The 23,861-nt window shown below is 40.1% G+C and overlaps 1 protein-coding gene and 1 pseudogene across 10 annotated transcripts in view; one reads left to right on the top strand and one right to left on the bottom strand.

Moving 5' to 3' along the window:
• The window catches only part of NINL (ninein like), a 195,443-nt gene that overhangs the window by 26,678 nt on the left and 144,904 nt on the right, over nt 1–23,861 (top strand). The gene's annotated exons all lie outside the window — the stretch shown is intronic.
• LOC123581325 lies at nt 5,963–6,626 on the bottom strand (annotated as a pseudogene).

Below are 23,861 nucleotides of genomic sequence, written 5' to 3'. Positions count from 1 at the left end.
ATGTGTCAGTGAAGGCCAGGCTTGTGGCTGGACTCCTGCTTCTTGACTCCTAGCGCTTGCTCCCGTATTTCTTTCCTATTCTGGGTCCAGTTCTGGGGGGAGACAGGGTGGGGTTGATTTTTACACTTGGTGCTCACAGAGACCACCAGGCACAGGCACGTTTCATAGAACTTGTAGTGGCCTGGTGCTCCCAAGCTCCTCTCTGCACTGGGGCCACTGGTCCCTGCAGTGTTGGAAACCTCTGTGTCAGTGCATCAAGTTTCATTAGCTCTTGAGCCCCATGTGTGTCAGACTTGGAAATGGTTCCATCCCAAGGCTGGCTGGTTGCATAAGCCCAGGATTATAACATTTTATTTTAGTTTATTTTGTTTGGCATGAACTTCAAGCAACTGGAATAGCAAAATAACGGTGATTTCTCCATGACCTGGTTTCTTGGACTGCTGTGTTTCATCTTCATTAAAGATGAGTTTCTTAGCAATTCTGAATCTGCTTTTATGGTCACTGAGTTCTTGATATTGACACTGACCTTCACAGCAGGCTGATTTCTTGGAAGTAGAAACCAAAAATATTCAATCCACTGTCAGATTCTGTGGACTTTTAAATATGTGTAAAGAACAGAGAGGATCAACATGTGCCTTTAGCTCTTAATTGCATGCTGGAATTTCAGATGTGAAAGTTAGGACAATAATGAGTTGGGGGTACTGTTATGGTTTTCGAAATAAATGTTATCAGCTGTGTTATTTTATTCTCTCTTTTTTTTTTTTTTTGGTTTATTTTGAGAGAAAGCAAGAGAAATGCACATGCGTATTCAGGGGAGGGATGGAGAGAGAAGAATCTTAAGCAGGCTCCACACTCATTGTGGAGCCTGACACTGGGCTCAATCTCACGAACCCTGAGATCATGACCTGAGCTGAAATCAAGAGTTGGATACTTAACCGACTGAGCCATTCAGGCACCCCTCTCTTATTTTCTATTTAGCCAACATGAAACAAAGGTTATACCCTGGTTCTGGTGAAGAGAAGGTGTCTCACTGTTTCATAGCAGATGAATAAAAATGAATTGGGACACGGAATGTTTGGTTGAAGTATTGCTTTGTAATTTGGGGGACTATTCAAGTTAATGTTCTTTCCTTGTAATTAGGTTTAGTAATATAAAATTTTTGTATAACATTAGGACTTTCTGGTTTGGTTTAGAGCTGGAGGAGACATTTCCCCATATATTCTGGACATGGAAAAACTTTCTTTTAAATATTCAAATTATTTTGTATGTTTGGATATTATTAATAGGCATGAGGCAAAATGTAAAGGTTGGTAGTTCTAACTGGAGTTAGACCTCAGTGTGTGTTCAGTTACCAGCTCTGTGACTTTGGACAAATTACTTCACCTCTCTGTGCCTAGATAGCATCACCTTTAATATGGGGATGACAATGGTACCTCCCTCCCAAGGCTAATAAATTCCCAGGTGCTTAGGAATGTGCCCATTATGTGATGAACTCAAGAAATACTAGTTTTCTATTATCAAAAGATTATGTAGCAAAAGTGAGGACCCTACTGAGGGGTCAGAAGTAGAGACCTCTTTCCAATGGCTCTGACTGTGCAAAGAGTAGACACCAGGACTTACACACCTGGAAGTAGAGTGTTAGGAAAATCTCCTAGTGCCCTTTTTTATTTTTATTTTTCTCCCTCAACCTTTAAGGTCACTTGACCGAAATAAAAATAAATAGCAACAATTGTCTCAAAAAAAGAGACATCATAATGGCAAAATGTGCACACACTTCAAAAAATAATAAATTAGGTACTTAAAGGAAATACATGCATTAACCAATACCTTATTACTCTCCAGGTTCTGTGTGCAGTGTATGTTTTGCGGAGTTGAAACGTGAATGTGTGCTAGACTTCTGCTTTGTTCTGCTAATTTCAGCGATCCTCCCCACCCCACCCCCATCCCCCCATCACTGGTGTCTGCAATCTAACACATGCTTTTTTTTTTTTCAATATATGAAATTTATTGTCAAATTGGTTTCCATACAACACCCAGTGCTCATCCCAAAAGGTGCCCTCCTCAATACCCATCACTCACCCTCCCCTCCCTCCCACCCCCCATCAACCCTCAGTTTGTTCTTAGTTTTAAAGAGTCTCTTATGCTTGTTTCTCTCCCACTCTAACCTCTTTTTTTTTTTCCCTTCCCCTCCCCCATGGGTTTCTGTTAAGTTTCTCAGGATCCACCTAAGAGTGAAAACGTATGGTATCTGTCTTTCTCTGTATGGCTTATTTCACTTAGCATCACACTCTCCAGTTCCATCCACGTTGCTACAAAGGGCCATATTTCATTCTTTCTCATTGCCACGTAGTACTCCATTGTGTATATAAACCACAATTTTTTTATCCATTCATCAGTTGATGGACATTTAGGCTCTTTGCACAATTTGGCTGTTGTTGAGAGTGCTGCTATAAACATTGGGGTACAAGTGCCCCTATGCATCAGTACTCCTGTATCCCTTGGGTAAATTCCTAGCAGTGCTATTGCTGGGTCATAGGGTAGGTCTATTTTTAATTTTCTGAGGAACCTCCACACTGTTTTCCAGAGTGGCTGCACCAATTTGCATTCCCACCAACAGTGCAAGAGGGTATCCATTTGTCCACATCCTCTCCAGCATCTATAGTCTCCTGATTTGTTCATTTTGGCCACTCTGACTGGCGTGAGGTGATATCTGAGTGTGGTTTTGATTTGTATTTCCCTGATGAGGAGCGACGTTGAGCATCTTTTCATGTGCCTGTTGGCCATCCGGATGTCTTCTTTAGAGAAGTAACACATGCTTGATTAGTTGATGTCATCACTGCAATAATTTCAGGGTGTTTTTTAAATTTTATTTTTTATTGTTTAAAATTTACATCCAAATTAATTAGCATATAGTGCAACAATGATTTCAGGAGTAGATTCCTTAGTGCCCCTTACCCATTTAGCCCATCCCCCCTCCCACAACTCTTCCAGTAACCCTCAGTTTGTTCTCCATATTTATGAGTCTCTTTTGTTTTGTCCCCCTCCCTGTTTTTATATTGTTTTTGTTTCCTTTCCTTTATGTTCATCTGTTTTGTCTCTTAAAGCCCTCATATGAGTGAAGTCATATGATTTTTTGTCTTTCTCTGACTAATTTCACTTAGCATAATACCCTCTAGTTCCATCCACATAGTTGCAAATGGCAAGATTTCATTCTTTTTGATTCCCAAGTAATACTCCATTGTATATATATACCACATCTGCTTTATCCATTCATCCATCGATGGACATTGGGCTCTTTCCATACTTGGGCTATTGTTGGTAGTACTGCTTCGGGATGTTTTTAATGGACAAGTGTTTGTGTGTTGATGGAGTTCCCAAGCTTGTCTGTTGATATATTCCATGGTGTGCTGAGGTATTTCCCTTTTGTTAGGCTTTTGATTTTGTTCTGAGCATTTAGAGACTTATAAGTAGCATTCTATGAAGAATTTCAGTCTTCCTGTTTTCTTCTCTGTGCATGTAAAATGTGTGCACCTCCCTTCATTCTCACAACTGGCCAATGATTACCACTGTCTAGTCACATTGCTGGTTGGGATGAGTGTGCAATGGGGTCTCTGAGCAGAACTTCCTTACTGGCTCCTCGGTGCAGGGAGAGCAGGGGAGAGGTGGTGCCAGAGAGTCAGGCCTTGACAGCAGTGTGCCAGATGCATGGAATCCTGTCACGTGCCCCCTGGTGTGAAAAACTCTTAAATTGTTTTAATTTGGGTTTCTGTGCCTATTAAACGTTTGCTTATTTTTTTTTTAATGAAAAGCAAGATTCTGCTCTTAGGTCATCAGCTTCCTCCCTGGGTCTCGAGGACATTGTTCTTGCTGGAGTGAGAGTGCTGAAGCAAGCAGCAGCATGTGCCTTCTGCTGACCTCCCAGTCTGTCCTTGCTAATAATGCACGAACACGGTGCTTTCACAGTAACATGCAAGTAACATCCACCATCTCAGGTTCTCAGACATTTTAGAAAAGAAAAAAAAGAGTGTTCATGTGAATTCTCTTCTGGAATTTCTAGCATTTGGTGGAGAATCAGATGCTCCACCTGGCTAGCTGATAAAGCTCTGAGTGGTTCTGTGGCTAGTGATAACATTTCTCAAATGATAAAGGTGTGAGCTCACATTCCCGGATGTAAGTTGCCCAACAACATTCAGTAAAGAGTCTGCTCGGCAAGCCTCCCTGCTTGCTCTAGTGCCAAGCACTCGCCTTTTACTTCAAAGAGAAATCTAGGTTACTAGTCCTCGGTGCCTGTTTATCTCTCTGAGATCTGTCTGCACCCACATCTCCCCTCTTCTTTCTGGTGGCCTCCCAGGAGGAGGTGACTCACCTACCTCCATTTGGTGGAGGTGTAAGCTGCTGCTGTGGGATGGGAGGGAGATTCCAGCTTCTCACACCAGCACTCCACACTGTTGCTGCTTAGATGGGAGTGAGGTTGAGACCCTTTGAGAAGTGAATGATCCCAGGCCCTCAAAGGTAACCTGAAATTATTTTGTTCAATAAAACTAGGTATAAATGCCCTAGAATTTATAAGTCTGCAGCAGAATAAGTAACTGAAATTCAATACATGTTTTATTCTGTTTTTTCCATTCTAAGACAGCAGCCCAACCTTGGTGTTCCTTTGCCTTCAGAGAGGTTTCTGTTACAGGGCTAAAGGTGGAAGTTTCTGGAAAGTGACCTCCCTCCCTTTTTAAAAAAAAATGCATATGCTAAAATTGACGTATGTGTGTGTGTATAGTTCTGAGACTTTGAACATACATATAGAGTTGTAATTGTCACAACAGTAAGAATACAGAATAGTTGCATTATCCAAAAAATACTCTTGCTGCCCGGTTTTAAGTCCTAACTCCTGCCTACCTGTTTGCTGACCTTGTAATTTTACCTTTTCCAGAATGTAATATCAATGGACTCTTACAGCATGTAACCTTTCCAGACTGGTTTCCTTCTCTCAGTATTTATTTGTGTTGTTGCTTGTATTAACAATTTCTTCCTTTTATTGATGAGTAGCATTCCAGGTGAGGATGGATGTCAATCCATTAAACAGTTGGAGGACATTAGGGTAGTTTCCAGTTTTTGACAGTTGTAACTGCAGCTGCTACAGGCATTTGTATACAGAATTGTGTGAATGTGTTTTCACTTTTCCTAGGGTAAATAATAGTGTGCAGGGTTGCTGAGTATTTGTTTAATTTGGAACTGCTTTTTTTCCAGAGTGATTTTGCCATTTTGCATTTCCAGCAGTACTGTATGAGAATTTAATTTGTTCTCCTTGCCAGTTCTTGGTATTGGAATTTCTTAAAAATTTTAATGTCAGCTATCCTAATAGACATGTAGTGGTATCTCATTACAGTTTTAATATTCATTTCCTTATTGGTGAATGATGGTGAACATCTTTTCATGAGCTTATTTCCATTTGTATATTTTCTTTGGAAGTGTGGTCAGTTCTAGTGTTGTGCAAGGTTTTTTTTAAATTGGGTTTTATATTTTATTTTATTATTTTATTATTTATTTTTTATATTTCCAGTCAATTTTAGTAAATGGGGATACTATATCACATGCTATACCAGTCCAGGGTGAGAATTTTCTAATAAGCCTTTTCTAATAATAAAACTGCTTCCTTTGGTATCATCCTAAGTTGTAGCCTGAATTGAGGGAAGGGAGGTTGGATGGGCCCTAGGGTTCCTGAGGGAAATGGAAATTGACATGTTCCCTCTTTGTAAGGAGATGGGACAGGAAGAGCAAGTTCTAGCTCCCAAAGAAAGGACTTACAGGCAATATAAATATGTTGTTTCATCCTTATGAGGCCTGCTTGCCTTTAAAAAGGAACTACATTCTTAACCCACAACTGTTTTTAACCATGACAGTGGCTCCCATTATTTCTTGCAGCAGAGAGCTTTGGGCTCCTCCTAGAGCCTCCATCTTCCCTCTGTCACCAGTGGTAGTGAGCCAGGGCTCGGCTGGCCTCAGCCATCTTGTGCATGTCATGCTTCTTGATCACAGGGTCCTGGTTGTGAAAAGCTTCCAGCAGCTCATGTGACAACTTCTCTGGCATCAGCATCTGCCAGTGCTGCTCCTCCCTGCACTCAGGAATCATCTACTTCGTGGCCAGGAAGCAACGACACCTGTCGGCTACTAGCAAAGGGACCTAGTAGAAATGGCCACCTCTGAGGATGGATACCAGCTCAATCACCAGCCCATCCAGGCTCAGTTTTTTCAGTGCTTGGTGGAAGATGGCATAAGGGTTATGTTTGATGGTTGCCGGTTCCTCTGCAGAAGCAGCATGGTACTTCTCAAACTGCTTCCTTTTCACAGTTTCCAGAGTGTGCATCATGAGAGGTCTGGCCAGTACTTCGTTTCCGCCTTTCATCATCATGTTGGTGAATTTACTGATCTTTGGGTCTTCATACACAGAGCTTGTTTTTGTTGCTGGGTCAGCTTTGATAAGCTGAGTCTTCCTGAGTTTCTGCTCATACTTCTCTGCTCAGACAAGGGCTTGTGGTAATTATCATGTTGATCTGTGGATCCCTGTATTCAGGACCAGAGTGGTTTCACCTCACTTGGGTTAGCACTGGAAGCCCCAGGATGCACTCCATATGTGCAACTCCAGGACCACCCTCACACAGACTTCACCTGGGGGGGCAACCATCTTGGCTGGCCACAAGGACCCCAAGAAGACTGCCCTTGACATGCGTTGGGAGATGGGGAAAAGGCTCCCCAGGACCCTAAATCTGCATGTCCCCCATTAATCTGGGTATTAAAAGTCTCTCATTCCAGAGTTGAAAGGGAAGAGTCAAAAGGAAACATTCGGTGTCTCATTATCCATTCCAGGGCTCTCAGCCACCATGCAGGCCTTGTCTCTAACTGTTCAGTTTTTAATAGCTCTTTATATATCATCTATGCAGACTTTTTGTGGGATATGTGGTTAGCAACAATTTCCTCACAGTTTGTGGCTTGTCTTTTCATTCTCTGTGCAGTGCCTTTGATACAGCAAAAAGTTTTAATTTTGTTGAAATCCAATTTATCGATGTATAGATTTTACTTTTAGTGTCTTATTTAAAAAGTCACCTCACTCCAGGCATAAAGATGTCCTGCTGTGTTTTCTTCCAAAAGTGCTATCCTTTTACATTTTATGTTTAGAATGGTGATAAATTTTGAGTTAAGTTTGGTACTAGGTATAAGGTTTATGCTGAGGGGTTTTTTTCCTCTTTGCATGTGGATGTTTGAGTGTTCCAGTACCATTTGTTGAAGAGACTATTCTTACTCTATTGAATTCTTTTGCAACTTTGTCAAAGATCAAATGGCTGTATTTGTGAATCTGATAGTGGATTCTTTGGATTCTCTTCCACTGACGATATGTGTTTGTTTATCCATTCACCAAACCACACTGCCTTGATATGAGAGCTTTAAACCAAGTCTTAGAAGTAGGTAATATGAATCCTCCAGCTTCATTCCTTTTTTGTTGAAATACTCTTGGGTATTCTAGATCCTTTACCTTTCTGTATGTGTTTTATTAAAAAATTTTTTTTAACGTTTATTCATTTTTGAGAGAAGAGAGTGACAGAGCACCAGTAGGGGTGGGGCATAGAGAGAGGGAGACAAGAATCCAAAGCAGGCTTCAGGCTCTGAGCTGTCAGCACAGAGCCCAATGCAGGGCTTGAGATCATGACCTGAGCCGAAGTCAGATGCTTAACAGACTGAGCCACAAAGGCGCCCCTGCCTTTCTGTATGCATTTTAAAACTCACTTGTCTATATCAATTCTGCTGAGATTTCTGTTGGAATTAGGTTAAATCTGTGGCTCAGTTTGAGGAGAATTGACAATTATATTGAGTTTTCTAATTCATAAAAACAGTATGTGTCTCCATTTATTTAGTTTTTCTTTGATTTCTTTCATTTACGTTTTGTAGTTTTCAGCATACAAATCTGCAGATTTTGTTAGGATTATATTTAAGTAGCCACTTTTTTTGCAGAAAAATAAATAATATTGTTTTATAAATTTTAGTTTTAAGTCCACAGAAATATGATTGATTTTTTTATGTTGACCTTGTATTCTTTGATTTTGCCAAACTCATTTATAAGTTTGAGGAGGTTTTTTTTTTTTGTAATGTTTATTTATTTATTTTGAGAGAGAGAGAGAGAGAGAGCAGAGGAGGGGCAGAGAGAGTGAGAGAGAGAAACCCAGGCAGGCTCTGCGCTGTGAAGCACACGGAGCCGAATGTGGGGCTTGAACTCATGAACTGTGAGAGCAGGATCTGAGATGAAATCAAGAGTTGGACTCACGAACTTTGAGAGCATGACCTGAGCTGAAATCAAGAGTTGGACACTTAACTGACTGAGCTACCCAGATGCCCCTAGTTTGAGGAGATTTTTAACGTAGATGTCTTGGGATATTTTTTACATAGACATGTCATCTGTGAATAGGAAGTTTTAGTTCTTCCTTTCCAGTCTGCGTGCCATTTGTTGCCTTTTTCTTCATTGCACTGACTAGGACTTCCAGTATGATGCTGAACAGATGGGATGAGACTGGACATCCTTGCTTTGTTCCCAGTCTTTCAGAGAAAACATTCAGTGTTGTGCTATTAAGTACGATGTTGGCTGTAGGCTTGTAGATGCTCTTTATCAGCTTAAGGAAGTTCCCTTCTATTCAGTTTGCTGAGAGTTTTTATCAAGAATAGATGTTAAATTTTTTTTTTAATTTTTGGCATGAACTTTCTTTATTCAAGTATGATCAGTACACAGTGCTTTATTAATTTTAGGTGTACAATATAATTATTCAATAATTTTATACATTTCTCAGTGCTCATGAAGATAAGTGTACTCTTTTTTTGGTTGGTTTTGGTTTTTGGTTTTGTGGCTATTTATTTATTTATTAAGTTTAGTTATTTTTGAGAGAGAGAATCAGAGAGAAAGGGTGACAGAGGATCCAAAGCAGGCTCTGTGCTGACAGCAGAGAGCCTAATGCAGGGCTCGAACTTATGAACTATGAGATCATGACTTGAACTGAAGTTGGACGCTTAACCAACTGAGCCACCCAAGTGCCCAGTTTATTTTATTTTTTTTTAATTCCAGTGTTATTAACAGTGTTAATATACGGTGTTACATTAATTTCAGGGGTACAATATAGTGATTCGACAATTCTATACATTACTCAGTGCTCATCATCATAGGTGTATTCTTAACCCCTTTCACCTATTTCACTTATGCCCCCACCTACTTCCCTGAGATGTTGAAGTTTTGACATGCTTTTTCTTCATCCATTGTTGTGATCTTGTAGTTTTTCTTCTCTAGTCTGTTGTTATGATCAATCATTGATTGATTTTTGAATGTTGAATCGGCCTTACATTGAATCGGCCTAAACCTACCTCATAGTGTATTATTCTTATATATTGTTATATTTGATTTGCTAATATTTTGTTGAGGAAGTTTGCATCTATATTCTTGAGGGATATTGATCTTAGTGTTTTTGTCTTCTATTGTCATTGGCTGGTTTTGTTATTAGCGTAATGCTGGCCTCATAAATGAGTTGGGAGGGGTTGTCTCCTCTTTTATTTTCTGGATGGTACTGTGTTGAATTGGTGTTATTTCTAATTTAAAAAAATTTTTAAAGTTTTTTTAACGTTTATTTATTATTGAGAGACAGAGAGAGACAAAGCATGAGTATGGGAGGGGCAGACAGAGGGGAAGGAACAGAATCTGAAGCAGGCTCCAGGCTCTGAGCTGTCAGCACAGAGCCTGACGCGGGGCTGGAACTCAACAAACCACAATTATCATGACCTGAGCCCAAGTGGGATGCTTAACCAACTGACCCACCCAGGGTCCCCTCTAATTTAAATTTTTGATAGAATATGCTAGTAAAGCCATCTGGGGTGGCTGATTTGGTTTTTGGAAGTATTTATTTATTATTTTTAAGAAAGGCAGCCTGCCACATGCAGCATCTCATTTGGAATTGTCTGGAGTCCTGGGAATTTGACTGCCCTATGCTGTGCTGCACATGGACCTCAAGAGCTTGTTTGGAGGTTCCAGTACAGCCATTTGTATACCCTTGACTGAGGAACGGCTCTTCTGTAGTGGGGAAGGTGGTCCTCTTTGATTGCACGTGCAGTGTGGGGAGGGTGCACATGGAGCAGCAAGGGAGGAAGGGGATCCACCCAGCCAGCCAAGTCAGATCAGCTGAATCAACCCTGGTGATCAGTAGAGTGACAGACAATGCAACCAGATTACCCTTACACCTTTTGGAAGTTTTTAAAATGCAGATTCAAGGGTTTTTTTTTTTGATAGTTATAGGATTATTATTTAGATTATCAATTTGATATGGGAGAACTTGTTATACTTCATGATTGTTAAGGAATTGGTTCAATTCATCTAAGTTGATTAATTTCTTTGTGTAGAGTTGTTCAAAGGCTTACTTTATTAACCCTTTTATATTTATTTATTTATTTATATATTTATTTATTTTCAATATATGAAATTTATTGTCAAATTGGGTTCCATACAACACCCAGTGCTCATCCCAAAAGGTGCCCTCCTCAATACCCATCACACACCTTCCCCTCCCTCCCACCCCCCATCAACCCTCAGTTTGTTCTCAGTTTTTAAGTTTCTTATCCTTTGGCTCTCTCCCACTCTAACCTCCTTTTTTTTTTTTCCTTCCCCTCCCCCATAGTTTTCTGTTAAGTTTCTCAGGATCCACATAAGAGTGAAAATATATGGTATCTGTCTTTATCTGTATGGCTTATTTCACTTAGCATAACACTCTCTGGTTCCATCCATGTTGCTACAAAGGGCCATATTTCATTCTTTCTCATTGCCATGTAGTACTCCGTTGTGTATATAAACCACAATTTCTTTATCCATTCATCAGTTGATGGACATTTAGGCTCTTTCCATAATTTGGCTATTGTTGAGAATGCTGCTATAAACATTGGGGTATAAGTGCCCCTATGCATCAGTACTCCTGTATCCCTTTGTAAATTCCTAGCAGTGCTATTGCTGGGTCATAGGGTAGGTCTATTTTTAATTTTCTGAGGAACCTCCACACTGTTTTCCAGAGTGGCTTCACCAATTTGCATTCCCACCAACAGTACAAGAGGGTATCTGTTTCTCCACATCCTCTCCAACATCTATAGTCTCCTGATTTGTTCATTTTAGCCACTCTGACTGGCGTGAGGTGATATCTGAGTGTGGTTTTGATTTGTATTTCCTGATGAGGAGCGACATTGAGCATCTTTTCATGTGCCTGTTGGCCATTTGGATGTCTTCTTTAGAGAAGTGCCTATTCATGTTTTCTGCCCATTTCTTCACTGGGTTACTTGTTTTTCAGGTGTGGAGTTTGGTGAGTTCTTTATAGATTTTGATACTAGCCCTTTGTCCGATATGTCATTTGCAAATATCTTTTCCCATTCTGTTGGTTGCCTTTTAGTTTTGTTGGTTGTTTCCTTTGCTGTGCAGAAGCTTTTTATCTTCATAAGGTCCCAGTAGTTCATTTTTGCTTTTAATTCCCTTGCCTTTGGGGATGCGTCGAGTAAGAGATTGCTACGGCTGAGGTCAGAGAGGTCTTTTCCTGCTTTCTCCTCTAGGGTTTTGATGGTTTCCTGTCTCACATTCAGGTCCTTTATCCATTTTGAGTTTATTTTTGTGAATGGTGTGAGAAAGTGGTCTAGTTTCAACCTTCTGCATGTTGCTGTCCAGTTCTCCCAGCACCATTTGCTAAAGAGACTGTCTTTTTTCCATTGGATGTTCTTTCCTGCTTTGTCAAAGATGAGTTGGCCATACGTTTGTGGGTCTAGTTCTGGGGTTTCTATTCTATTCCATTGGTCTATGTGTCTGTGTTTGTGCCAATACCATGCTGTCTTGATGATGACAGCTTTGTAGTAGAGGCTAAAGTCTGGGATTGTGATGCCTCCTGCTTTGGTCGTCTTCTTCAAACTTACCTTGGCTATTCGGGGCCTTTTGTGGTTCCATATGAATTTTAGGATTGCTTGTTCTAGCTTCGAGAAGAATGCTGGTACAATTTTGTTTAGGATTGCATTGAATGTGTAGACAGCTTTGGGTAGTATTGACATTTTGACAATATTTATTCTTCCAATCCATGAGCAGGGAATGTCTTTCCATTTCTTTATATCTTCGTCAATTTCCTTCATAAGCTTTCTATAGTTTTCAGCATACAGATCTTTTACATCTTTGGTTAGATTTATTCCTAGGTATTTTATGCTTCTTGGTGCAATTGTGAATGGGATCAGTTTCTTTATTAGTCTTTCTGTTGCTTCATTATTAGTGTGTAAGAATGCAACTGATTTCTGTACATTGATTTTGTATCCTGCAACTTTGCTAAATTCATGTATCAGTTCTAGGAGACTTTTGGTGGAGTCTGTCGGATTTTCCACATATAATATCATGTCATCTGCAAAAAGTGAAAGCTTGACTTCATCTTTGCCAATTTTGATGCCTTTGATTTCCTTTTGTTGTCTGATTGCTGATGCTAGAACTTCCAACACTGTGTTAAACAACAGTGGTGAGAGTGGACATCCCTGTCGTGTTCCTGATCTCAGGGAAAAAGGTCTCAGTTTTTCCCCATTGAGGATGATGTTAGCTGTGGGCTTTTCATAAATGGCTTTATGATGTTTAAGTGTGTTCCTTCTATCCCGACTTTCTCGAGGGTTTTTATTAAGAAAGTTGTTGAATTTTGTCAAAGGCCTTTTCTGCATCGATTGACAGGATCATATGGTTTTTATCTTTTCTTTTATTAATGTGATGTATCACATTGATTGATTTGTGAATGTTGAAACAGCCCTGCAGCCCAGGAATGAATCCCACTTGATCATGGTGGATAATTCTTTTTATATGCTGTTGAATTCGATTTGCTAATATCTTGTTGAGAATTTTTGCATCCATATTCATTAGGGATATTGGCCTGTAGTTCTCTTTTTTTACTGGGTCTCTGTCTAGTGTAGGAATCAAAGTAATACTGGCTTCATAGAATGAGTCTGGAAGTTTTCCTTCCCTTCCTATTTTTTGGAACAGCTTGAGAAGGATAGGTATTATCTCTGCTTTAAATGGCTGGTAGAACTCCCCTGGGAAGCCATCTGGTCCTGGATTCTTATTTGTTGGGAGATTTTTGATGACCGATTCAATTTCTTCGCTGGTTATGGGTCTGTTCAAGCTTTCTATTTCCTCCTGATTGAGTTTTGGAAGGGTGTGGGTGTTTAGGAATTTGTCCATTTCTTCCAGGTTGTCCAGTTTGTTGGCATATAATATTTCATAGTATTCCCTGATAATTGCTTGTATCTCTGAGGGATTGGTTGTAATAATTCCATTTTCAATCATGATTTTATCTATTTGGGTCATCTCCCTTTTCTTTTTGAGAAGCCTGGCTAGAGGTTTATCAACTCTGTTTATTTTTTCAAACAACCAACTCTTGGTTTCGTTGATCTGCTCTACAGTTTTTTTAGATTCTATATTGTTTATTTCTGCTCTGATCTTTATTATTTCTCTTCTTCTGCTGGATTTAGGCTGTCTTTGCTGTTCTGCTTCTATTTCCTTTAGGTGTGCTGTTAGATTTTGTATTTGGGATTTTTCTTGTTTCTTGAGATAGGCCTGAATTGCAATGTATTTTCCTCTCAGGACTGCCTTCACTGCATCCCAAAGCGTTTGGATTGTTGTATTTTCCTTTTCATTTGTTTCCATATATTTTTTAATTTCTTCTCTAATTGCCTGGTTGACCCATTCATTCTTTAGTAGGGTGTTCTTTAACCTCCATGCTTTTGGAGGTTTTCCAGACTTTTTCCTGTGGTTGATTTCAAGCTTCATAGCATTGTGGTCTGAAAGTATGCATGGTATGATTTCAATTCTTGTATACTCATGAAGCGCTGTTTTGTGACCCAGTATGTGATCTATCTTGGAGAATGTTCCATGTGCACTCGAGAAGAAAGTATATTCTGTTGCTTTGGGATGCAGAGTTCTAAATATATCTGTCAAGTCCATGTGGCCCAATGTATCATTCAGTGCCCTTGTTTCTTTATTGGCCCTGTGTCTAGATCATCTATCCATTTCTGTAAGTGGAGTGTTAAAGTTCCCTGCAATTACCACATTCTTATCAATAAGGTTGCTTATGTTTGTGAGTAATTGTTTTATACATTTGGGGGCTCCCGTATTTGGTGCATAGACATTTATAATTGCTAGCTCTTCCTGATGGATAGACCCTGTAATGATTATATAATGCCCTTCTTCCTCTCTTGTTACAGGCTTTAATTTAAAGTCTAGTTTGTCTGATATAAGTATGGCTACTCCAGCTTTCTTTTGACTTCCAGTGGCATGATAAATAGTTTTCCATCCCCTCACTCTCAATCTGAATGTTTCCTCTGGTCTAAAATGAGTCTCTTGTAGACAGCAAATAGATGGGTCTTATTTTTTTATCCATTCTGATACCCTATGTCTTTTGGTTGGAGCATTTAGTCCATTTACATTTGGTGTTATTATAGAACGATATGGGTTTAGAGTCGTGATATCTGTAGGTTTCATGCTTGTAGTGATGTCTCTGGTACTTTGTGATCCAACATCACAGAGCCCCTCTTAAGATCTCTTGTAGGGCTGGCTTCGTGGTGATGAATTCCTTCAGCGTTTGTTTGTTTGGGAAAACCTTTATCTTTCCTCTATTCTAAATGAGACTTGCTGGATAAAGGATTCTTGGCTGCATATTTTTCCTGTTCATCACATTGAAGATTTCCTGCCATTCCTTTCTGACCTGCCAAGTTTCAGTAGATAGGTCTGCTCCTACCCTTATGTGTCTACATATCTTGTCTGCCCGTTTATCCCTAGCTACTTTCAGAATTCTCTGTTTTTCCTTGTGTTTTGCCAGTTTTACTATGATATGTTATGCAGAAGATCGATTCAAGTTACGTCTGAAGGGAGTTCTCTGTGCCTCTTGGATGTCAATGCCTGTTTTCTTCCCCAGATAGGGGAAGTTCTCAGGTATGATTTGTTCAAGTACACCTTCATCCCCTTTCTTTGTCTCTTCTTCTTCTGGAATTCCTATGATACAGATATTGTTTCATTTGATTGCATGACTTAGTTCTCTAATTCTCTCCTCATACTCCTAGATTTTTTTATCTCTCTTTTTCTCAGCTTCCTTTTTTCCATAATTTTATCTTATAATACCTGTTCTCCCCTCTGTCTCTTAAATCTGTGCTGTGGGCACCTCCATTTTATTTTGCACCTCATTTGCACCATTTTTTAATTAATCATAGTTATTTTTTAGTCCCTTGATCTCTGTAGCAATAGATTCTCTGCTGTCCTCTATGCCTTTTTCAAGCCCGGCAATAATTTTATCACTAGTATTCTATATTCTTTTTCAGCTATATTGCTTAAATCGTTTTTTTTTTTTTTTTTTTTTTTTTAATTTTTGGGACAGAGAGAGACAGAGCATGAACGGGGGAGGGGCAGAGAGAGACGGAGACACAGAATCGGAAACAGGCTCCAGGCTCCGAGCCATCAGCCCAGAGCCTGACGCGGGGCTCGAACTCCCGGACCGCGAGATCGTGACCTGGCTGAAGTCGGACGCTTAACCGACTGCGCCACCCAGGCGCCCCTTAAATCGGTTTTGATCAATTCATTAGCTGTCTCTACTTCCTGGAATTTCTTTTGAGGAGAATTCTTCTGTTTCGTCATTTGACTAGTTTTCTGTCCCTTATGCATTTTAAAAGTTCGTTGTGTGCTCTGCACCTGCGAGCACTGCTGTATTAAAGGGAGGGGAGTCATACACTCTCCAGGGCCCGGCCCTTCAGGAGGTGTTTTTTTGGAGATTGTTACTTGCTCTCTGTTGTTGTGACTTTGCTTCTTTTATTACTTTATTCATAGTGACATTTTGGACCCTCCACCAGGTGTACTTTGATTTGTTCCTTGGAGTAGCCCTATAAAGGAAAACAGACAACAGAAGACAAAAACATGCAAACACACAAATAACACAAACAAACAGATAAAGAAAAACAAAAAAAACAACAAAACCAGAAAAACACTGACTACAAGTAAAGAACAGGGTGTAGTTGGTGCTGATGGAAGAGCACATACAAAGAGATAAACGACAGAGGAGGGGCGGGGGTGGGGAGGGGTGGGAAGAAAAAATAACATTGACTAGGCACAGAGACTAAAAGTCTTAATCCAGAGAGAGAGAACAGAAAATAAAGAAGGAGGAGGAGAGAAAGAAACGATGATAACGTTACCCAGAGAAACTATATGGCTTGATTACTGCAGAGAGAGAGAAAGGAATGTAAAGGAGGTGTAGACCATGTATCAAGAGAATGGATTAAATATATCCGTTTAGACAAACCAGAACCAGAGTAATCAGCTTAGAGGAGGGAAGAGATGAGGAGAAACTGGTGGGGGGGGGGGGAGGAGGCGGTGGAGAATATATCTATATATAGAGAATTGACCTAGAGTTAATCCAGGCAATGCTGCAGCACTGGTCTGGAGGAGCTGTCCTCAGGGTCTTTCCAGCTCCATTAGATATGCAGTTACCCAGTGCGAAGGGGCATGGTTTGGTGTAGTCTGGACCCACCTCCACTATGGGCCCCGGGAGTGATCCCTGAGGCCCGAAAAGGCAGGGATTTTAAAGACAAAAGGGAATATTTGTGTACATTATTTACAAAGGATTATGACTGATATTCATGGAAAAAGTAATCTTGGTTGAACATGATAGGTTGCTAAAGCAAAAGTCTGCTACCATAGCAATTTTCAGGTGTTCCTGGAAAGTCCTTGGAATATTTGCTTTTTGGCCCAGTTCAAAAGTTCATGGTTCTACTCTGAGGACTTGGACTTAAAAACCCTTTGACGTAAGTGACTCATTTTATTTCATCTTTCACAGGTTCAAATCTCATTCTTTTATTCTTGACTGAGCTGCTCAGAGGCTGCTCCACACTCCCAAATCTGAATATTTGGGTAACATTTATTCAAAGAATTTGAGAGCTTTCACTCTCTGGTACATGCATTTTTAGGATTCCTTGCTCATTTTGCAGTTGCTGTGATTGCCCAAACTGCAGGCTGTCAAAACAGTTTTTTTCTAGGGAAGTTTTAGCTGCCACTCATGGTGAGTGGTGCTTCCCTCTGCCAAGAAGCTGTGCAAAGGGAAATGCACCCTGTGCCCATTGCTCCCTTCCAATATCTGCCTGCTCATTGTTGCTCCCAAATGTCTTTCTTCCATAGTTGTTTTTGTACTTGTCCAGAGTTTATAACTGTTAGCTGGAGAAGGGTTGATATGGTAGGACCTTATTGGCCCCTACAGATTTAAATAAAATTTGTGTCCTTCTCGGGTGTTGAATTTGGTAAGTTCTTTATAGATTTTGGATACGAACCCTTTATCCAATGTCATTTGCAAATATCTTTTCCCATTCCCGTGATTGCCTTTTAGCTTTGTTGATTTTTTCCTTGCTGTCTACAAGAGACTCATTTTAGACCGGAGGACACCTTCAGATTGAGAGTGAGGGGATGGAGAACTATTTATCATGCCACTGGAACTCAAAAGAAAGCTGGAGTAGCCATACTTATATCAGACAAACTAGACTTTAAATTAAAGCCTGTAACAAGAGATGAAGAAAGGCATTATATAATAATTTCAGGGTCTATCCATCAGGAAGATCTAACAATTATAAATGTCTATGCACCGAATTCAGGAGCACCCAAATATATAAAAATTAATCACAAACACAAGTAATCTTATTGATTAGAATGTGGTAATTGCAGAGGACGTTAATACATGACTTACAACAATAGAAAGATCATTTAGACAGAGAATCAGAAAAGAAACAATGGCCCTGAATGATACATTGGGCCACATGGACTTGACAGATATATTTAGAACTCTGCATCCCAAAGCAACAGAATATACTTTCTTCTCGAGTGCACATGGAACATTCTCCAAGATAGATCACATACTGGGTCACAAAACAGCGCTTCATGAGTATACAAGAATTGAAATCATACCATGCATACTTTCAGACCACAATGCTATGAAGCTTGAAATCAACCACAGGAAAAAGTCTGGAAAACCTCCAAAAGCATGGAGGTTAAAGAACACCCTACTAAAGAATGAATGGGTCAACCAGGCAATTAGAGAAGAAATTAAAAAATATATGGAAACAAATGAAAAGGAAAATACAACAATCCAAACGCTTTGGGATGCAGTGAAGGCAGTCCTGAGAGGAAAATACATTGCAATTCAGGCCTATCTCAAGAAACAAGAAAAATCCCAAATACAAAATCTAACAGCACACCTAAAGGAAATAGAAGCAGAACAGCAAAGACAGCCTAAATCCAGCAGAAGAAGAGAAATAATAAAGATCAGAGCAGAAATAAACAATATAGAATCTAAAAAAACTGTAGAGCAGATCAACGAAACCAAGAGTTGGTTGTTTGAAAAAATAAACAGAGTTGATAAACCTCTAGCCAGGCTTCTCAAAAAGAAAAGGGAGATGACCCAAATAGATAAAATCATGATTGAAAATGGAATTATTACAACCAATCTCTCAGAGATACAAGCAATTATCAGGGAATACTATGAAATATTATATGCCAACAAACTGGACAACCTGGAAGAAATGGACAAATTCCTAAACACCCACACCCTTCCAAAACTCAATCAGGAGGAAATAGAAAGCTTGAACAGACCCATAACCAGCGAAGAAATTGAATCGGTCATCAAAAATCTCCCAACAAATTAGAGTCCAGGACCAGATGGCTTCCCAGGGGAGTTCTACCAGACGTTTAAAGCAGAGATAATACCTATCCTTCTCAAGCTGTTCCAAAAAATAGAAAGCGAAGGAAAACTTCCAGACTCATTCTATGAAGCCAGCATTACTTTGATTCCCAACCAGACAAAGGCCCAGCAAAAAAAAGAGAACTACAGGCCAATATCCCTGATGAATATGGATGCAAAAATTCTCAACAAGATACTAGCAAATTGAATTCAACAGCATGTAAAAAGAATTATTCACCATGATCAAGTGGGATTCATTCCTGGACGGCAGGGCTGCTTCAATATTCACAAATCAATCAATGTGATACATCACGTTAATAAAAGATATGATCCTGTCAATAGATGCAGAAAAAGCATTTGACAAAATACAACATCCTTTCTTAATAAAAACCCTCAAGAAAGGCAGGATAGAAGGAACATACTTAAACATCATAAACCATTTATGAAAAGCCCACAGCTAATGTCATCCTTAATGGGGAAAAACTGAGAGCTTTTTCCCCCTGAGATCAGGAATACGACAGGGATGTCCACACCACTGTTGTTTAACATAGTGTTGGAAGGCCTAGCATCAACAGACAACAAAATGAAAGCAAAGCCATCAAAATTGGCAAAGAGGAAGTCAAACCTTCACGTGTTGCAGATGACATGATACTCTTCATGGAAAACCCAACAGACTCGGCCAAAAGTCTGCTAGAACTGATACATGAATTCAGCAAAGTCGCAGGATACAAAATCAATGTACAGAAATCAGTTGCATTTTTAAACACCAATAATGAAGCCACAGAAAGACAAATAAAGAAACTGATCCCATTCACAATTGCACCAAGAAGCATAAAGTACCTGGGAATAAACCTAACCAAAGATGTAAAAGATCTGTATGATAGAAACTGTAGAAAGCTTATGAAAGAAATTGAAAAAGATACAAAGAAATGGAAAAACATTCCATGCTCCTGGATAGGAAGAACAAATATTGTCAAAATGTCAATACTACCCAAAGCAAGCTCCACATTCAATGCAATCCCAATCAAAATTGCACCAGCATTCTTCTCAAAGCTAGAACAAGCAATCCTAAAATTTGTATGGAACCACAAAAGACCCCTAATACCCAAAGTAATTTTGAAGAAGACCAAAGTGGGAGGCATCACTACCCCAGACTTTAGCCTCTACTTCAAAGCTGTAATCATCAAGACAGCATGGTATTGGCACAAAAACAGACACATAGACCAGTGGAATAGAATACAGGCCCCAGAATTGGACCCACAGATATATGGCCAACTAATCTTTGATGAAGCAGGAAAGAATATTCAATGGAAAATAGACAGTCTCTTTAACTAATGGTGCTGGTAGAACTGGCCAGCGACATGCAGAAGGATGAAACTAAACCACTTTCCTACACCATTCACAAAAATAAACTCAAAATGGATAAAGGACCTGAATGTGAGACAGGAAACCATCAAACCCTAGAGGAGAACGCAGGAAAAAACCCCTCTGACCTCAGCTGCAGCAATTTCTTACTTGACATATCTCCAAAGGCAAGGGAATTAAAAGCAAAAATGAACTATTGGGACATCATGAAGTTAAAAAGCTTCTGCACTGCAAAGGAAACAATCAACAAAACTAAAAGGCAACCAACGGAATGGGGAAAGATATTTGTAAATGACATATCGGACAAAGGGCTAGTATCCAAATCTATAAAGAGCTCACCAAACTCCACAATAATCCAGTGAAGAAATGGGCAGAAGACATGAATAGACACTGTTGTAAAGAAGACATCCAGATGGCCAATAGGCACATGAAAAGATGTTCCATGTCACTCCCCATCAGGGAAATAGAAATCAAAATCATACTCAGATACCACCTCACGCCAGTTAGGGTGGCTAAAGTGAACAAATCAGGAGACTATAGATGCTGGTGAGGATGTGCAGAAACGGGAACCCTTTTGCGTTATTGGTGGGAATGCAAACTGGTGAAGCCGCTCTGGAAAACAGTGTGGAGGTTCCTCAAAAGATTAAAACTAGATGTACCCTATGACCTAGAAATAGCACTGCTAGGAATTTACCCAAGGGATACAGGAGTACTGATGCATAGGGGCACTTGTACCCCAATGTTTATAGCAGCACTTTCAACAATAGCCAAATTGTGGAAAGATCCTAAATGTCCATCAACTGATGAATGGGTAAAGAAATTGTGATTTATATACACAATGGAATACTATGTGGCAATGAGAAAGAATGAAATCTGGCCTTTTGTAGCAACATGGATGGAACTGGAGAGTGTTATGCTAAGTGAAATAAGACATACAGAGAAAGTCAGACACCATATGTTTTCACTCTTATGTGGATCCTGAGAAACTTAACAGAAGACCATAGGGGAGTGGAAGGGAAAAAAAAAAGAAAGGTTAGAGATGGAGGGAGCCAAAACATAAGAGACTCTTGAAAACTGAGAACAAACTGAGGGTTGATGGTGGGTGGGAAGGAGCGGTTGATGTGTATTCAGGAGGTCATCTGTTGGGGTAAGCACTGGGTGTTGTATGAAAACCAATTTGACAATAAATTACAGATTAAAAAATAAAAAGGGCCTCCAGGGTAGCTCAGTCAGTTAAGCATCTGACTTTGGCTCAGGTCATGATTTGCAGTTCATGAGTTCAAGCCCCGAGTCAGGCTCTGTGCTGACAGCTCAGAGGCTGGAGCCTGCTTCAGATTGCCTGTCTCCTTCTCTCTCTGCCCCTACCCCAGTCTCTCTCTCTCTGTGTCTCCAAAGTAAATTAACTTTAAAAAATTAAAAAACAAAAAAATTAAAATATAAAACAGTGCATAGTAACTTACGAACATATTCTAGAAATTTAAAAATATAGTAACAGTAACTCAGTGGAGATAGCTAACAGTAGAATGGTTACAAATGAAGGAAATATTAGGTACTGGCAGAAAACTTCCAGAATGAAGCATGGAGAGAAAAAATGAGGGAAAATTTGGAAAAGAGTAGAGTCTTAGAGGCATAGAGATGCCATGAGGAGATCTAAGAGTCCTGTAATTGGAGCCTTGGAAGGACATAAGAGACACTTGGGCAGGAGCAATATTTGGAGTGACCTTGGCTGAGGATTTTCCAAAGTTATCAAAATACCCCAAGTTATGGATTTTTAGTAAGTCCTCTGAGGTTCAAAAAGATAATATACAACTTCATGGGCACCTAGGTGGCTCAGTCGTTTAAGGTTCTGACTCTTGGTTTTGGCTCAAGTCATGATCTCACAGTTTGTGAGATTGAGCCCCGAGTGGGGCTCTGTACTGACAGTGCAGAGCCTGCTTGGGATTCTCTCCTTTTATTTCTCTGCCCCTCCCCTGCTCATTCTTGTGCACGTGCATGCATTCTCTCATAAATAAATAAATATTAAAAAAATATACATCTTCAAATTTCATGTGGTTTCTTACCCACAGAGCACAATAGGGTTGCTTGAGTACTTAGCATTTTAAAGTTTAGCACTATTGTGACCTGAAACTTTAATACTGCATGTCATTGAGTCTACTTGTTGTAAATGAGGAAGAACACCTCCTCCCCCACATGCCACCTAGAGGGTTATGAGTATACCTTCATGCTCTCCCTCATGTGTGCCCCTCCCATGATGCTGAAGAATTGACCTCATGTTTTGTAACTGCAAACCTTAAATTCAGGTGTACAAAGAATGTTATTTTTGTCTGTGATACACCATGGTATCTTTCATGAGCCCATATTCTGGTGGGTGGCAGAAATTTCATCTTAATCTGTTCAGAGGTCACCCTGTTGGGTCTTAACTTCCCAGAGGATTACATGTTACTGAGGCATGGGTGTATTCTGTCCACCCTGGCAACAGCCAGATGGTCATCTTTTGTTTCTCTTTTGGGGCTTTAATTCATGTGGGGTCCCTGGCACACAGCCCTCCTTCTTGAGCCCAGTACTCTCCTGAGCCCACCTCTCCTGCATGCTACCTGGACACAACTCACTGCTTGGACATGTTTCTGATGGGCTCCTACCCTTCCCTGAACTCTGTGTCAAAGAGTGAATTCTCACTCAGACCTCCCTGCAGATGGTCTTTCACGTTGCCCCACCCTATACCTGCTTCCAGGCTCCACCTTTACTGCTTAGGTTGGAGGTTTTACTCTTACATTATTTGTAGTTTTGGGTTGCTTTATGGGAGCTAGGTGTGAACTGCAAAACACCAGGGAAAATCTCTCTGTCTTGTTCCACCCTGTCCTTTCTTCCTTGAGGGAGTAAGTATAGAATATCGTCCTGCTCCCTGAGTGGTAGGGACATTGGTCATTCTTTCAGAGTCCCATACCTTTGCCTGTGTGTGATGTCACACCGTGGTCTTCTTTCCTTCTTCATTGTCTTTCCTGTGGGGAAAGACATGGATGAAGGATAATCTCTCCATCCAGGCTCACATAATCAGAGGTACAATACTGTGTATTTTTCTTTAAAAGAATGAGATTTTTATCTGGACTTTTGCTTGTGACATAACCTAGCTGTATTTATTTTAGGCCAATTTGTACCTCGGTTGAACATCAGAGAAAAATATTTTTGCTATGGGAATGATGATTCTTTTCCTCAAAATTATCTTTAACAGTAAGGGAGATCAGAAAATGTCTTTCCAGAAACAAGCCATTGGTTAGGGCCACAGATGCTAGGAGAAGTTGGAATACCAACAGCTGTTTCTGTGTGCAGCTCTGTTTAAAATACCATTTCTCCAACCTTTACCTTAGATCACATGCTTCTTTTCCCAGAATGCTTCTGAGGCTGGTTAGGATTCTTGTATAAAACAAGGATGGGAAGTAACTTTTGGGCATAGTGCGGTAGTGGAAAGAGTGCAGGGTCTGGGATGGGAAGGCCCATGAGCAAGATCCTCCAGGCCCTTGTCCTCACCTGCAGACATGAGAGGATGAGTTGGCATGGGACTGCTATGAGGCTATGTAGGGAAAGTGGCTGGTTCAGGGTGGGCTCTCTTTAGAGGTTAAGTCACTCATTACTGTGTTCTTTTGTGTGAATAGCATACCAGAATGGCATGGTGATAAGATGGGCCCTCCCCAAATCTGTCATCAAAGCTTTGAGAACAGACCTGAT

This window comes from Leopardus geoffroyi, chromosome A3 (assembly GCF_018350155.1).
Source record: "Leopardus geoffroyi isolate Oge1 chromosome A3, O.geoffroyi_Oge1_pat1.0, whole genome shotgun sequence".
In the NCBI taxonomy this organism is placed as follows: Eukaryota; Metazoa; Chordata; class Mammalia; order Carnivora; family Felidae; genus Leopardus; species Leopardus geoffroyi.
Note: the sequence above shows the minus strand (reverse complement) of the source record. Positions and strands in the feature narration are given on the sequence as shown.